The sequence below is a fragment of the Phyllopteryx taeniolatus genome, chromosome 4 (assembly GCF_024500385.1).
Source record: "Phyllopteryx taeniolatus isolate TA_2022b chromosome 4, UOR_Ptae_1.2, whole genome shotgun sequence".
NCBI classification, from domain to species: domain Eukaryota; kingdom Metazoa; phylum Chordata; class Actinopteri; order Syngnathiformes; family Syngnathidae; genus Phyllopteryx; species Phyllopteryx taeniolatus.
Genome location: NC_084505.1, coordinates 25,277,345 through 25,291,050, shown reverse-complemented (window position 1 = coordinate 25,291,050; position 13,706 = coordinate 25,277,345). Strand labels below are relative to the sequence as shown.

The following is a 13,706-nucleotide window of genomic DNA, read 5'->3' as shown; positions in this document are numbered from 1 at the left end:
TGTCCATTTTCCAGTCAGGTGGTTGAGTGAGAATTTCACAGCTGCACATGAAAGGCAGGGCGACTGCGAGACGGTAACTTGATAGAAGGCTGTGGCTGAGGTGGGGGCTCATGTGTAAGATAACAAGCTTGTTTTGATTGCGGCAGCTTATGGATCCATACATTGTTGAAGTGCAGAAACCAAATCCTCGTTGTTGCTCCGCCGCCTCAGCGTAGTAATTCTAGCCGGTGTTAACATAACTGGTCCTTTTTATTGCACGTAAACAAACACACACGTGCGCAGTCTTTGCATTACACACCGGCAGATGCCAGTTTATTTCTGGCAAAAAGCAAGAATGCATGAATGTGACCTCCATAGAAATATGCCAGGCCGCATAGCACAAGCGGTGTTTTTGGTCTGGGGCCAACTTGTTTGGCCTTGTCGCCTTGAGTGAGGTGGCTGCTGCTGGCTTAGATTGCTCTGCTAGCGAGTGCACAAAACCGTCTTCTTTTCAATAAAAACACAAAATGTGACTTCACATTTTTAAACAGTAATTGCATACCATAGGCAATGATCTTCCAGCGTCAAGCCATCATAAAACCTTTTACTAAATGCTCAGGCAAATTAACATTTAACGTTCCTAGTGGTCATGCAAGTGGAAAAGAGAGTAAAACTACTCACCCTGTGAAGGTGCCTGACAGACATATATGCCCCTTTTCCATTCTACTGGTTCTAAATAGGCGTTTCTTTAAGCGCGGTGACTTGCGACTGAACTGTCGCACAGTGTCCGTGGTTTGTTGACTGTTTTCATGAGTTTCATGAGCCAATCAGTTTTGCTGCGATTCAAAATCTGAATCACCGTCTTAACGTCGCAGCAGATAAGCTTTCCTTCACAGGAACACACCTTTCCGGGTTTAGCGAGCCGCACCGTATCAAGCCATATATAGAGTATATATAAAGCATCAAATATTGTCTTTTACATCAATACTTAACTATATTATTAATGTAAAATGTACATGCGGATGAAAAAGCAAAGCTTGTGACAAGAACGTACACCAACGTACGTACACGCTGGGTACGTTCAAATGAATGGCGCCAGCGAGCCTACTTTCAAACATCCACACGCTCGCTTTTATTCTCACCAACACCCTCTCTCTTTAGCAACCAGCTTCTTCCTTAACTATTAATCTTTTTATGGTTTAAGGAATGTGATAAAGTACAAGATACTGAGAACATAGCATCACACGCCTATACAGGCTCGTTGGGCATCCACTTATGCAATCGCTCATGTGCAAGGGTACACGATGGTCCGGTCTAGTCGGGTTTGACCACGTCGCGCAGTGTGCGGCAGTCTTAAAGAAGCTTTTGTTCTGTGATCGACTGATGAGGTGCAGGCATTTTTGTCCATATTGGCAGATGGAAGGTGTGACAAGAAAGGAGCGTGTCACTTTCTTCTTGATCCTGTTTCAATCCCTCCCACTTTTGATTGGTGCCTGTTGTAAAGGAAAAGCAACGGAAGCCAGGCCAGGCCAGGGCACAGCGGGGCCAGGCTGTTCTGGAACTTGGAAAAGCAGCAATACTGGGTGGAAGGTGTTTCATGAGCAATGCCGTAACCGACAGCAGGGTGTCCGGAGAGCCTTAAAAAAATTTACATTCGATTTTTCCCTAACTTGGGGCCTTAATTATGCTTAGGAATGGCATGATGCGCAAATGTGCCATTTATATGTCACATTGAATGGCACAGATACAAAAAAACCTGCTGTATTTTCTTTGTAAATCTCTGTAAACTATTTGATGAATTGTGAATTCGACTTTTCATATTTGAGGTCAATATTAAAAACTAATCCATGAATCTGCTGTCCAAAGGTATTAAAAATTCCATACTTGCACCCACATTTTTGCTATGTTTTCCTTGTAAATCTCTCTAAAGATTTTGACGGATTTACAACATGCCTGTCCACGGTTCCTTTTACAAGTTTTTAATTTTGGGTTCCAAAATAGAAATTAAATTGTGCTTAAAATGATGATCATTATCATTATATCAGCTGTCCATATGTCATAAAAAAAAACCACTGAATCAAAACAAAAACAATGCTGCTATGTTTTTTGGAAATCTTTGTAAAACATTTCAAAAATTTATAGCAGGGTGTCCGCGGATACTGAAATTTTCATAAAAAGTCCTAAATCATGCAGAAATAATCAGTTTAATGGTTAAATAAATGCCACAGGCACGAAAAAAATGTTAATCTTTGTAAATGGTTGACAAATTTATCATTAACTCATTAAAAAGTTTGAAATGTGATTTTCTAAAATTTTAGGCGTAAAGTATGCTTAATAAAGTCCACAGAATCATTCAATCCGCTATACTCCTCCACTTACAAAAACCTACAAAAAAACTAAACGTTGCTGTGTTTAATAGTTCATTTATTATTAAAAAAAATAATTATTTATTAAAAAATAATGTTTTACTTCAGAAATCTTTGTAGTATTGTGAAGTATTTGCTGAAAGTATAGTTACAGCTGCTGGTTGCACTAGCCAAAAATAATGTACAGTATGTTCAAGTGTTTTCGCAAAAGTCTATATTTAGCCTTAAATTTCATCAAAGAGGCCTCAAAAAGTGTTTAGAAAGTCTTTGACATTCTTAATCCTGCAGGTACCCTCTAATTGTGATTTATAGGTATTGCTTGAATTAATAAGTGTTGAGTCATGTGTAATACGTTTGTTGATGTTTCAGTCATCATCGTAGGTGTCATCATTACACCTTAAAAAAAAAAAAAAATCTGATTTTGCATCAGAATAATGTTTTTCCAGTTTAGTACAACATGTTGCAAAAAAAAAAATAGTTTTTTTGTCATTGCGTAGTCGTTGCAGTGCTTTTAAAAATAGATGTGTTCTTGCTTTTGTTTCTTCTGGAACAAGCAGGATTCTCACCCTTTGCTTTGCTGCCCTGTGTGTGGGAAGATGGGACAGGGGGATGTGTGATTTAGTTTCTTTTTTTCCAGTTCAACAAAGATTCACTCTTGTTTTCTTCTCTCAGAGAGACGAGGGATTAAGACGCTTCCTCTTGACATGGGAGCAGCACTCGTCTGGATTATATTTGATATGTTTACTAAGAAAGAAGCATTTGTTGAGCAATTAACATGGACTTGCCGAGCTTTAACTGTGCTTATTATAATTATTACGAATTGCTTTGGCCTCTGTCCATAATTCTATTCTTATCGATTGTGTGTACAAGAATGTCACCCATTTATTTATTTTATTTATTTACTTTTACTTGTTTCACAAACCATTAACTCCACTACGGTGGGAATGCATTTACGATTTGTCACATCTTGACAGTGATTTGTACTTCAGAATTTTGGTTATGAGTCTTGTATTGTATCTGTGCTACTATCGAGGTGTCCTGCGGGTGAACGTTTGTTAGGTTGTGGGATGAGCTGATTACATTGAACTGGAAGTCAGGTCATCAACTGTGTGCATTCTCTCACCCGAACTGCACCGCTTGATAAGGTTAGAAGGTGCAAACAAATACCACAGGACAATGTTTGTTTAATAGAAAAAGAAGTCAAAGACACACACAACGTAATCTTAGCAAATAAACACAACCTGGGCTCTGCTATTTATATTTTGTTCCTATGCCGGTGTTAACGTTAATACCTCCCTTGAAGGAGACTTCATGCATTATTTTCACAATTTATAACAGCTCCTGGGTGTCTTAAAAGGGGAGTTTGCAAAAAATCACTTTTTGTCATATTTGTTAAAGCTGGCAGTATGACCTGACAAAAGTACATGATTAAAATGGAATAAAATCAGAGCTCTGCGGCCCCATCTTATGCCTCTATATCTATTTGCAACAAACCACTGTGCTCAAGGAAAAACAACCAGAAACTGAAGGTGTGACTGACGAAGTGTCAATAATTTCTCATGCACTCGCGGGCACACTCCTAGCAGGCACACCCCTGCTGCCTCGCGCTGTCATGCTATCTTGTTAACCCAGAAAAGCACCTTATTCATAATGGAGTCTTACTATAACACCAAATGTTATCTGTTTGAAGTTTTATTTTTTTGCAAGGCCGCTGTGAGTGTGTCTGCGACTGCACGATAAATTGACACCCCCTTAGTCACAAATTCTGTCTCTGATTGGTTGTTTTTCCTCGCACCAGGATGGCACCAAAGTCCTGGCCATTACGAAAGTAGTATCCATCCATCCATTTTCTGAGCCGCTTCTCCTCACTAGGGTCGCGGGCGTGCTGGAGCCTATCCCAGCTGTCATCGGGCAGGAGGCGGGGTACACCCTGAACTGGTCGCCAGCCAATCGCAGGGCACATACAAACAAACAACCATTCGCACTCACATTCACACCTACGGGCAATTTAGAGTCTCCAATTCATGCATGTTTTTGGGATGTGGGAGGAAACCGGAGTGCCCGGAGAAAACCCACGCAGGCAGGGGGAGAACATGCAAACTCCACACAGGCGGGGCCGGGAATCGAACCCCGGTCCTCAGAACTGTGAGGCTGACGCTCTAACCTGTCGTACACCGTGCCGCCACGAAAGTAGTAATTGGTGTCAAATATCAACAAAGTAATGTTGAAGCCATACCATACATCTTGACTGAGAGAACATCTTCTTGTATGTTGGGGAATAGCCAAGTTTAGCCTGGGTTGTTACTTGAAGTTAGTCTTCACTTCCTGTGCATATACACGTTGCATTTTTGTTCGAAAGCAAATGATCTGTAAGCCATTTGTTTTAAGGGTAATTTAAGATTAATTGAAATGATAGGTGTTGAAGTGCTGTGGTATATTTACGGTTAATAGTGGTATTTGTACCGTTTAAAATATTAACATAGTCAATTACAAACATTTTTTTGCTATTCGCCCTTGTTGGTTTACTGTATAATAACGTACAATTTTTTACTTCATGGAAAATGTTGGTCTAATTCTGAATTCAGAGGTTTGCCTTGCCTCTATGTAAATGCCATCAACCACGACTGTGCTGCACATCTTTCATGGAAGTCCCCTCTGGCTTCCATCAGGCAGAGGATGGGTGGGGGCGCGGTGGTATGACGTGGGTCCGAGGGCCATTGTACTTTTGCTCGGCAGTTAACTGCCCCGCACGGCGCTCGCTGGATGTAAAAATAGCCGTTCGCGCAAGAATCCCAGTCACGTCACGCAAACAAAGACAGATTTATACAATTCGCGGCATCGAGTACAGACGAGCTTTTGTCCCCGAGAGGCCGCGAGCACCAAATGTGACGGTCTCGCCACCCCCCCCCCCCCCCCCCCCCCCCTCGCAGAGGGCTCTTTGTTCTCGTGTAGACCTAGTGACCTGATAGTCAGGGCAAACTGAAGGCGCCGTGCGTACTTGTTTACTGCATTCAGGTTGGATTGCTGTGTCATGGAAATGCTCTGCGCAATTTAACACACAATTACAGCTTAGCCTTCAAAGCGTAACAGTCTGTTCCGTGACGCTGGTTAAAATCTTTATTAAGTCTACAGTGAGCCCTCGTTTGAGACCTTTTCGTGCGTCATGTTATCATACACATCCACTCAGTTTTGTCGTTTGGTGAAACATACACAAAGGTGGCCACAACTGCTCAGTAATCTGCAGTAATATTAGTCGTTTTTCAGGCAAAATAACACGTAAGGAAGCATATTATGCCTGTGAGTATTATATTGTTTGTCTACATGCGTTTTGTATTGTGTGTTAGCATTAAGCTAGCGGACTTTCCTTAGACAAAGTGTGGTTGTTTAAAATACACTGAATTTAATCGATGCGAGTGAATTTTTTTATTTTCTTTTGTTTTTTGCGTGCGGGGCGGTGGGTCTGCTTCATGTCTGTTTAAATTGCAACAACCTGCCCCCTCTTTCACATTACATAATTAAGAAATATATTATGATATGAATTTTTCCCACCTCACGCTTGGTGTTTTTTGGTTGTTGTTGTTTTTTCTCCCCCAGAATGTGCACCAAACCAATACTGACATACTGTGGGTGCTCTTTTCAATTTCCTGCTTGGAGAAGATACAGAGCAAAGCTAATGCAAGAGTAAAATCTTATCAACTGACCTCAAAATGTGGCCTGGTGTTTTCTGTCTGATTTTAACAATGCCCCCCACCCCCCGTTATTTCACGCATCTTTACTCATCTGCTGCATGTTTACTTTACACACCCCAGATGACCTGGTTGCTTGCCATTCTGCTTAGTGCAAACCATGTCTCCCCTAGTCGCTAAGCTAAACGAACGCACCTGGCTAATTGATGAGCTACAGTACAGTCCACGTGTAAGTAACTAAACCGCTGATCTACAAACTTCAATTTCAATGATGTTGGGGCGTTGTGTAAAACGTAAACAAAAGCAGAATACAATGATCTGCAAATCCTTTCCTAGCTCTGATACTGGGTCCGAATGTGGTAAATTGCTGGGTTGACTTCTTCCCCCCCAAATCTGCCATCAGTGCCTTTCGCACGGCACGTGAAAGCTGGCTACAAGTGTCGTCCTCCCTATGTTATGGCTCTGATACTACCTCCACATGCGTGAAATTGCTGATTCAACTTCGCCCGGCTTGTGAGCCTGTGAGCTGTTTATGCTTAACAGTGACATGGGAAGAAGGCAGTGGAAAAGGCGTCACAACTGCAGTAGCAAATGCAGAGACCAGCCTTCTTATCATTCACCATTAGCGCTATGGCGGATGAGCATCCGATTTAAGAGCCTGTGATGAGTGATATTTTGTCATTAGCATTTAGTGCACTTTAGGTTGCATTAAGGCATCCTAAATGCACATCGAAGCCTTTTATCAATGCTGTTAATGGAAGATATTAGCAGAAGGGCTCAGCCTCAACATATTAAGCCTGATGAAGGACTTTAAACTCTTTACAAGGGCAAGTGTATTATTAGCATGCTTTTGGACACCCTGGTATGTTTTCAGTCACGGTGTCTTTACCGCTTTATCACATTCAGTCGGATTTAAGTTTCAGGTCCTGTTGTTGTTTATTGTAGGAGTGGGAATCAGGTAAAGCCTAATCTGGCTTGCATTTCCACCGCCGGAGGGCGGCGGAATTGCAGTACAGTGCAATGCGCTAAACAAGAAACACTGCTTTTAGTCATCCTTCAAGCAATGGGTTATGTTTTTGGTTGGACATTTTGGGACCCTTTACAGTGGAAGTTCTATAAAATATGTAACGTACTGAACTGTTGACCAAGCTACGGACAGCAGTATCTAATTTAACTCAACTGAAGCGTACCACCAGGATTGGCACCCCAACGAAAGGGTACTGAACAGTGGGAGATTTTGGGACAACGGAAAAGCTATGTTGTGCAAAACTAATACTGCGGAAAATTCTGTTGATCAATCAGTGGCCAGCAGTATGTCTAGCTACTCCCCCACAAATGTACCAAACCTTACTGCCGGGACTGGCACCTCAATGAATTTGTATTGAACAAAGGAATGGGAGATCTTGTGACCTTTTTAGGTCTGCAGCTAATATTAATTATGCATCGAATACTTTAGTATTCCAGTATCCTTTTTAAAATTGTATTGAATAATCAAGTATTTGCTTTAACTATACTTTTGTTTAGTTAAAGAGCAATTATGAGTACACAAAAGAAATGCCATTTTACTCAATAATGAACAACCAGTTGCTCTTCTTTTTTAGATAACGGTTTTCTTAAATTCACATTCAGCAGCAAACTGTAATTTCTTATCTGGAAACATTTTCAGTGATGCAATTTCAAACAAATAAAACATAATACATTTCAGTTTGAATTTACCATTTATTGTAAGTATAAAAACATGGAGTTAATTGAAAAAGGCATAAACAGATGTGTAACTTCACTTGAGCAGCTAGCATTTTAGCACGTGACATAATACAGTAGGTTCATGGCTGTGCGTTTGAGCTTAGACCAGACTAAACTAAAATGAAGACACCTTGAGAGCAAATATTGCCCTCATTTAGGCCCTTTTACTCTAAAGTCCTCCCTGACCAACTTTGCTACATTTCACAACCTTCTCTTGAGACGGCCCAGTACCTAATTCATCACTCTCAATATTTTTTTTTCACCTACAGTACTGCTTAGTTTGTATGCTCCCACACTTTCGGCATTTTTTTTTTCTTCTCACATTTGTATTCTCTGACGTTATCGCCCCGCGCTCTTTGGATCAAATAGGTGCACTTCACTTCCGCCTCCTTCCTTCGCGGAAATGACTTAAGCGTGTTGTGCCTGTGTGTCCCTTGAGCTTAATAAAATAAGCAGTTTCAAGAGGCAGAGAAAATTCCTCAAATTTTTTTTGTACTTGAAAAACTGGATTACTCGTTTCTCCCCTTGACCTTTGACAGTGAAAACGCTATCCTGTACCAAACTAAGAAGACGGACACTTTTCTGTTGACCAATCAATGGACAGCAGTGTGTAGCTGTCCACCTTTCACAAACGTACCACAACATACAACCTGGACTGGCACCTTAACGAAGGAGTACGGCTGTCCCTCACTATATCACTGTTCACTTTTTGTGGCTTCAATGCGTCGCAGATTTTTTTCATCCTACTTACATAGTGTATTATTTGCTATATCGTGGGATTTTCCGGTCATTATTTTCCACATGGACTGTCACTGCAGACCAATAACCCTGAGCCAGGAGGAAGAGTGGGTAAAAGACAACATGTCTAAAGTTTGGGATTGTTTCACCCTTAATAAATAAATAAAATAAAAAAATTCAAGTGCAATGTGCCTATTCCAAAGCAAAACTGACTTAAGTTACAAAACTGCACATCTAAGGTAAATTAAAGATCATTAATAAAGCCTACCACCGCTAGTTAGAACAAATTTTAATCCCTCTGCCCGAAGAAGGATAGACGCAGCCCTTTAGATCGCTTTACTGTATTGAACCAAGGTAACAAAATAAAAACAAGCACCTATTCACACACAAAACAAGCACCTATTCACACACAATCTGTTTTTGCCACCACTGACACAGCATCACAGAGTGGCTAACGGTTAGCCAGTTGAAAGCTAGCCAACGCTGCACTCTGATTCACTCAGTCCCATGCCACTCAACAGACCAGGCCTGCCTTTTTAAAGTCACATGTATTCAGTCACAGATTACAGTATTGTGGAATGAGAGGATGGTGAGCCCAAGTGGACAAAAATATTAACTCCACCTCACATACATATAGTTTTGGTGTTATTCATAAAGCTATAAAAAATATATAAATAATAAGATACTACTTCATGTATTTCGTCTGTCATAGGGGTGGTCTGGAATGGGTATTTTAAGACCTTTTTGTGTGGAAATGCTATACCGTTACCTACCTTGAAAGAAGCTGGATACATCAATGGATAGCACTGTGGCTCCGGGTCGTACCAGTGGGCCTTGTACCCTTACGAAAGGTAACTGAATCCTTTGGGTTGGAGATTTTGGGGACCTTTAAACCCTGAACCTTGGTGGATATGAGGCTTACGTCACTCTTGCTGCTTGTTCCTGTCATCGGTTCAAAGCTGAAAGTGGTCTTATACTTTTTTTCAAGATATAGTCATTTTTATGGATCCTCCCTATCTCCCTTAGAGAATTTGAGGTCGGTTATGCTTAGCAGAGTGATTAGCTAGTGTTAACATTCTGGACAAAAATAGTCAGGATGTCCGCTTCTGAACCGCACCACCACAAAATGTCTCAAATCCATTGACTCATGTGCCCCCCTCTCATTAATAATGTGACTCAACTCAGTTGGCATCTTCCCCTGACCCTTCCTAACCTCAGACCCTCAATATCCCCTCTGTTTGGCCCCCCTCGGGCTGTAGGAACTGGGTGGGACAAGTGGATGGTGTCTTCCTGCGTTTCATCCTATCAGGAGACTGGGAGGAAAAGGGGGACGAAGTTTTTATGGACAGCTGCGATATCAGGAATGGGGAGGGGGGGGGTCAGTCCCCATCCTTATTCCAGCATCGTTCCCCATTCCCAACCCTGAGACAAGGCAAGCTCCTATAAACTAAAGTTGGCACTGCATTTAAATGGCTTGATCTTGAGATTCACCAGCAAAGATGGAATATTCAGAACAAAAAGTGTGATTGGTGCTGCTGTCACATTCCTGAAGGATTCCCAACAGAGGAGGTATGTAGAGACAAGGCAGTTACTTGTTCCAACACCATGGTGTCACATTGTTTTAGTGAGTGTTTGTAGTATTTGGACTGAATGTTGGGAGTCAATATAAAGCCCCTGTGAAGTAGTATGGTTCAAATCGGTATGGCTCTGCACTTTTATCCCCCTTTTGTTGGGGGTACAGTACTTATGTCTAAAGTAGACACACTGCATTCTGGTGTGCTTCTGTGTGACCATAAGACTTGTCATCTTTTTTGAAATAATCCGTAACATGCTAAGAGAATGCAACATGTCCGATGGCCCTACATTGTTGTTTTGTGTACCACAGTTGGCTTTGTTGTTTGTTGCACAGTGTCACGCTATTTACCGCCACAGTCCTGCCTGTCCGTCTAAACACCCTTTGGTGGGAAAACCCATCAGATGACTTCTATTTCACAATACTTCCAAGACATTGTGCAAAAATTTCAGGCAGTAGGTCATTGTAAGAATCTACCCTGAAGGACATTTAATTTGTTTTTAGGGGGGGTATGAATCTGCATGAGAAAATCAATGTGTGTTAGGAAAAAGTGTGAAAGACCACAGATGGATGAGCGTTTCGAGCTAATCACCAGCTTGCCAATGTGCCAGCCCTCTCTCTCCTTATCTGTTTGTCATTTTAAAACTGATGGAGCCCTGACAGATTGAATTTGTTTTGATTGACACTGCCATAATTTGATTGACAAGATAACGATAGGATTACAGTCCATTATGAGCTGACCTGATAGTGAGCTAGCATTACAAACCACGGCTGACTGAAGGACATTAACTGTTTGGTAGCTCTGTCATTACGGTCAAGATGGTCAAGTTGTCAAATTATTATTATACAGAAAGTACACATTTCATTGAAAAGCATCATTGAGGCTAAATCAAACTTGAATATAAAATACTTCATGAAATTATGTCTACAATGGCATTGCACAGTGGTTCTCAAAATTTTTACACCAAGTACCACCTAAAAAATATATTTCCTAGTACCACCATCATGACCAACATGAAAATACAGTAGTGTTGTACGGCATTGAGTTTAAAAAAATTGTGGCGGTTTTATTCCTAAAAGGTATCTGTAATATTATTCGAAGTCACTGTCAAATTGTGCACATTTTGAACATTAACACTGCACTTAACTATAGGCAAATAAAACTGTACTTGGATTTAGATTTTCTTTTAATTTGAATTCTATTAAAATGTATTGCACATAAATTAAGTGAAAATTGTACCTAAATAAATTATGGCTGGAACTAAAGATTATTTTAATATTTGATTGTCGATTCTTTTTGGATTAATTGATGAATCGGTTGAAAACATTTTTTCAGTGCAGAAAATGCACAAATATGAATTGATTGTGATTCAGTTACTGGTTTAGTCCGTAACGTCAGAAAATTGGCAAAAATGTTGATCATTGTTTTCCAAAGTAAAAGCAGATGTTTCCAAATGTCTTACTCTGATTAACCTCAAAAGATCAGTCTGTTTTCATGGAAGACTACAGAAATCTGCGAATATTTACAATTGAGAGGCTGAAATTCCAAGGATATGGAGAATTTCAAGTCAAACCAGGTCTCTTAACAATTAATTATCAAAATAGTTGTCGATTAAATTAGTTGTTGCATGTCTAAAATGTTTAAAGACAAACCATTCTTAAAGATTAGATGTGAATGTATTGTACTTAAAAAATTAAATACAACTGAACTGTACGTAAGAAATGTACTGAACTGGATTACATTTTTTTTCATCCGCTCTAACATTATGCACAGTTTGAACATTTAATTAAATGATTCTTTTGCATACCACTGGTGGTACTTATACCACACTTTGAGAATCACTGGCATACCAGATATGTACAGTGCATTATAGCTGCAATACAATTTTGTATTGTACAGCAGATATTGGAGTTTCCACAATGATTAAAAAAGAAATGTGGATCAAAATATAAATGTAAAAAAATGTCGATGTCCAGCAGGTTCGATTTTTATCCCAATGTATTTTTTGTTTCTCCAGATAAAAATACACTGGCACACAAAATTTGGAGATACGTGCTTCTACGCTTCCAGTGCACATTTATTCCCAATATACCGGTACTTCATATGTCATTCATACCTTACTGTAGCATTTTTAAACAAATTGTTTTAGTGTGGATTAGTCTTTCCTCTCCAATTTGCGTAACAGGCTTGAAACTTGTTGTCTGGTTTGTTTTTATTGTTATACTGAAATTGCTTACTGGCCACCGTTAGATTACTGTACAGTTTGTTGTTTTGATCTGACCAAGCCAGTCGTCTACATTCCCCAGGCTGCTTGAAGCGTGGCCTTGCTGTAACCTTAGCTCTGTGTCCCCTTCAAATCCCTAAGGGGGTAACTTGACCTAAAATGGCCGTGTGGTGTACCGGAGGGCAGAGAGAGAGAGATGCTCCACTTTCTCCACATGATAACAATAACACAAGCACTCCAGTGTGAGTGTTTTAGGTTTATGAATTTAAGCGAACAGGAAAGGTTTAATATATTTTAGTGTGCCAGATTTGAAGTTTGGTGTAATAAACAGCACTGAATGTTTGTGTACCAATTGCTTACGGTATGATAATTTAATATCACGATTAAATTGATCATATTATTACTGTTTGCACTGCTTAAAGGCACGACAAAAAAAAACAACAGATGCATGCACCTAACACATTGCAACACGTTTTGTTTTGAATATAAAACATAAACGCAGCTGCCTGGGCAGTATGGCGTGCCAGTGGTTAGCACATCTGCCTCACTCTTCTGAGGTTCTTGGCTCAAGCTTTCCTCTGCGGACTTTGCATGTTCTCCTTTTGTTTGCGTGGGTTTCTCCTTGTGCAGTGCACCAATTTCCTCCCACATTCCAAAAACATGCATGTAAGCTTCATTGACGACTCTAAATTGTCCTTAGGTATAGGAGTATGAAAGCTTGTTTGTTTATATGTGCTCTGTGATTGGCTGGCATCCAATCCAGGGTGTACACCTGCCTCTCACCCAACGTCAGCTGGAATAGGCTGCAGTTCATTTACCATCCGAATAAGGACAAGAGGTATGAAAAATGGATGGATGGAAAATCACTTTGCACTTTTTCACAAATTTGTATACATGCAAGATTCACAAACAACGTTGCAACAAACCATTCAACGTCGATCCCTGATTGGTTGCAAGAATGTAAACGGGAAGATTTTACGGTACGGACTAGCAAATGATATGTGAATGAAGTGGCATGAATAAACAGACGCCACATTATACAAAGAGAAGTCTACGTCAGATTTGTTTACACCCAGATGCTATATACGGTATTAATAATAATTGCAATATAAATCAGAATTACTAACTGAACGGTTTATTGGTTAACCGTTTCATCCCTATATGATAGATTGATTTTCCATGTCATTTTAGGATTCCTGGAAAGAGGAACTCCACAGTTCGATTCTTCCTCATGTTAGGGAAAACGTATTTTTATTGTACTAGTTTTCATTGCAAAATGAATCTTTTAAATAAGAATAAATGATGGATAATAATACAAATAATATGTACCAAAGAATTTCAAATTTACCAAGGGCTAACTAAATAAATATGCTATTACAGAGTGCAATCAACAAGT

The 13,706-nt window shown here is 40.1% G+C and overlaps 1 protein-coding gene across 10 annotated transcripts in view; it reads left to right on the top strand.

The window, feature by feature from the left end:
• Positions 1–13,706, top strand: part of gab1 (GRB2-associated binding protein 1) — a 71,946-nt gene that overhangs the window by 30,580 nt on the left and 27,660 nt on the right. Inside the window, exon 1 of one of the 10 annotated variants that reach the window (XM_061770902.1) lies at positions 9,892–10,081. The exons of the other annotated variants lie outside the window; for them this stretch is intronic. The gene's annotated coding sequence lies outside the window, so the exon portion shown is untranslated. Of the gene's footprint in view, positions 1–9,891; positions 10,082–13,706 lie in introns of those variants that run through there. 10 annotated transcript variants of the gene reach the window in all.